General features: G+C 43.1%; 1 long non-coding RNA gene across 1 annotated transcript; it reads right to left on the bottom strand.

Moving 5' to 3' along the window:
• Positions 1-921: 921 nt before the first annotated feature.
• LOC121012668 (uncharacterized) lies at positions 922-2,105 on the bottom strand. Its single transcript, XR_005782212.1, has 3 exons — positions 1,963-2,105; positions 1,745-1,849; positions 922-1,664 (listed from the first exon to the last, which is right to left on the bottom strand). It is a non-coding gene; the product is annotated as an uncharacterized LOC121012668 (long non-coding RNA).
• Positions 2,106-3,787: the final 1,682 nt, after the last annotated feature.

Here is a 3,787-nt window from a genome sequence, read left to right as displayed (position 1 = left end):
AACAGTAACAGAGTAGTGGTACATCTCAATACTTGAGCTTATCATCTCTTTACTTTTTGCAAGCAATCAATACTGTGGTTTAATTTTGCCATGTCTATATGATAAATGGAGAGAGCAAGATAAAATGTGATTTGATAAATTAGGGTCAGCGTTTTCACTGCTACTTAAGGGATCTATAATTTCCGAGGTCTATGGATGCTACTCCAGGAGCAGTTGCCCTTCTGAAGGTTAAGTGAGCCTAAGAGCTCGGTTGAAACATGGAGGCAAGGGCACAAACAGAAACCAGTCGGGAATTGTTTTCACTCTTTTTGTGTTCAGGAGAGAATTTATTGGATTTTTATTCCTGGCCTTGTGGCTGCTGAATTTAATTACTCTGGTAATCTAGTCTGTGATTTATTCTTCAAGAAAGCATTTGGTGGAGAGATGCAGTGCTCCCTATCTCTACCTCTAAATAGTCATCAAAATGTGCAGAGAATTGCTTCCAATATTCTAGAAGAGCCTAGTTGCCTAAATTACCATCAGGGAGCAACCAGGGTCTTCGGGAATGCTTTGACATATTTCCTTCTGGAAAATTCCCTTCATTGTCTTGGTGTCCTCCTCCAGCATAGATTTTGTATCAAAAAGATGCATCCCCCTCTTACATCCAAGCTGAATATAACTTACTTCTTTTGGTTCACCTCCAAGTAGGTACAATCACAGACTTCACTTTGCTTTTCATCTAGAAAGATAACATTGTCACCTTCTATTAGACATTCTTCTTTATTAGTCCTTAAATCAGTTTACACATGTTGTCTCAATTCAATGATTATTGGGGAAAACTTGCGTACTTTCTAGTTTTCAGACCACAGTTAGGTGTCTTTCAAACCACCAAAGCCCTGCTGGTTTCCTGCACCCCCCCCCCCCCCCCGCATTGCCCTAAAATGCTGGTTCTGCCCTTGCTCAGCTTTGGGAAGAAGCTCGCCTTCTCCTGACAGGACCCTACACGGTGCCCGGCTCCTCCTGAGTGAGGAGACAAGTGAACACAGGCAGGTCAAAAGCAGAACTTGGAATCACAAACTCATTACTTTGAGTGATTTTTGTCTTTTTTTACTTTGGATTCTTTTATATTCTCTGGTAGTTGAAAAGCTTTTGCCTCTTATCTTCCTCATGGAAAGTCAACAGGCCAGAATTGTGGAAATTCGACCAAAATCAGGTACAGCACATGAACAAGTGGAAAAGTGGCCTTGGAAAAAAAAGTCACTAACACACAAAACAGACTAGCTTTTAGTTTGCTCACCCATATTTTGACTTATGTGATGTTTAAAATGTTTAGAAAAGCTAAGCTCTTTTAAGAACGCAGATAAACATACCGGGTGATGAAGGAGCAGGTGCACAAGGCTTAGCTGGGAGCACATACATTCATGTAAAGTACATCTCTCCTCAGTAGAAGTTTAAAGTCATTGGTAAAATGAAGGGCCAGAGAAAAAGAATGTAGGATTGTCACGTGCACCCTAGATCCCATCTCATTTGTTTCTTCTACCTTGACAACAAATGCCCAATCTTGCATCATTATGTTATGGGGAGCCTTGGTAGGAAGCGACTTGCCATGTTTCAGTGTGTGCAGACAATGTCCGCTGTTGTAGCTCCATATCTTCAGACAGCCGTCTCTGCCCCCAGTGACTAGCCTAGGAAACAGTCTTCTGTTAGGAAATCATGTCAGGGAGCTCACCGCCTAATGGCTGAAGCTACTGGAGAAGACACATACCTTCTTCCACTGGAGTCAAAGGTCAGAATGTGATTCCAACATTGCCATGAGCCCCAGTAAATCCAGAAACAGCCTTCCTGTTTCAAAGTCCCATACTTTTACCACCTGTATCCGGAAGTTGAAAAAAAAAAAAAGTGACCTTGAGATACTGGCTATCAAATTAAAGGGAATTTGCATTCAGAAGTCTAGTGCCACAGATGTGTAAGATGAAAACTTACCCTGAATGTATCTTTACTTCCAATACAAGTTGGCTTACCTTGGTATATTCATTTGCTGGGCTGTATTATAAAATACCACAGAACAGGGGGATTAAATAATACACATTTAGTTTCTCACAGCTCTTGGGGCTGGAAGTCCAAGATCAAATTGTTTGCAGGTTTGGTTTCTTTTGAGGCGTCTCTTCCTGGCTTGCAAATGGCCACCTTCTCATTGTGTCCTCACATGGTCTTTCCCCTGTGTATGCACACCCAGGGTTTCCTTATGTGTCCAAATTTTCTCTTGTTATACGGACACCAGTCAGATTGGCTCAGGACCCACCCTAATATCCTCATTTTAACTTAATCCCCTCTTTAAAGGCTCTATCTCTGCATGCAGTCACATTCTGAGCTGCTGGGATTGGGCCTTCAACATAGGAATATCCGGGAAACAAAATTCATCCCATAACACTCAGCGAGAAGATTAGAAAATTTAGAAATCTTTGGGTAAAAATCTCCTGACTACCAAGGCTCAGAGAAATAGGTGTGGATTGAATTCTGAGCAGCAAAATTTATTCAGCACCAAGGCGAAGCTGAGTGAGGAAGACAGCCTGTTTGGGGAGAAGGATATATCTTCTAAACCCTCAGCTTTCAGGTTTCACTCAGTCTAACTAGTTTGAGTCTTGGAGTGGCTTTCTTTCTGCCCCATTCCTTGAGCAACCTTTGAATGAGAATCATCTGTCAAGGGAGATGAATGTCAGCTTTCATGACCGGTTGAGGTAAGTGCCTACCCCAAGGAGGGCTTCCTCTGGGGCAGGCTTTCTGGAGCCTGTACCCAAAGGCATGGTGGTGTGGGAGGAGAAATGCTTGAGGACAACACTCTGTCTCAGAACCACTGAATGTTCCTATTAATCTTCCACTTTGTAAAAGAGGCTATTCCATCGACATAGAGAAATTTCCAGGTCTCCAACCCAGAAACCAGAAGGCATCCTCTCACTGGTGTTGATTTAAATGCCTAAGAGCAGGTTTTTAGTAATGTACACTTTGCTTCCTGCCCCTCTGTCCTTTTACAACGCCAGGGCTCGTGGGGTTGGGAAGGAGGGCGGGGTGTGTCTATAGCTCCGGAGCATCCATTTGTTCCCCTTAATATTGCAATAGACCCTTAGCATTACTGGGTATTACTTTAATTATTCCAACCTTTGCAAACATCCCGAAGTTTCACAACATGCGTGACTTGTAATACGGTCAAGGTCCAGAAAGGAATGTGGTACCTGTTGGCATGGAAGAATGAGCAGAGGGCGCTGAGTGGGGCAGATAGCCCGGGATTGACACAGAGCGGGAGGCAACCTCCCTGTGGACCTGCCTTCTGGTTAAGTGGTTAAACAGTCACACATTCGCTTCCTTAAAAAGAAATTCCCCCAACACCACCACCCGCTACTGCCAGTTACGGTTACGGGAGCAAAAAGATTGAAGTGAGCAATTACAATATCTTTAAAAACGACTTAGGGTTCTATTTATAGAATCAAGAAAAGTCTAGGGATGCCTGGGAGGCTCAGTTGGTAAAGCATCCAACTCTTGATCTCGGCTCAAGTCATGATCTCACGGTTCATGGGATAGAGGCCTGTGTCGGGCTCTGTGCTGACAGTGCGGAGCTGGCTTGGGATTCTCCCTCTCCCTCTCTCTCTGGCCCTCTTGCTCTCTCTCTCACTCTTAAAATAAATAAATAAAAACTTAAAAAATATATATATATAAAAGAATCCAAAAAAGTCTAAAGGTGCTACTTACACTTTTTAGGTGCATTTTGTAGAGGGAATTTCAAGCCTTAGCTGGGCCTAAGAACCTCTTTGCC

The sequence above is a fragment of the Herpailurus yagouaroundi genome, unplaced genomic scaffold (genome assembly GCF_014898765.1).
Source record: "Herpailurus yagouaroundi ecotype Mexico unplaced genomic scaffold, PumYag 197, whole genome shotgun sequence".
In the NCBI taxonomy this organism is placed as follows: Eukaryota; Metazoa; Chordata; class Mammalia; order Carnivora; family Felidae; genus Herpailurus; species Herpailurus yagouaroundi.
Note: the sequence above shows the minus strand (reverse complement) of the source record. Positions and strands in the feature narration are given on the sequence as shown.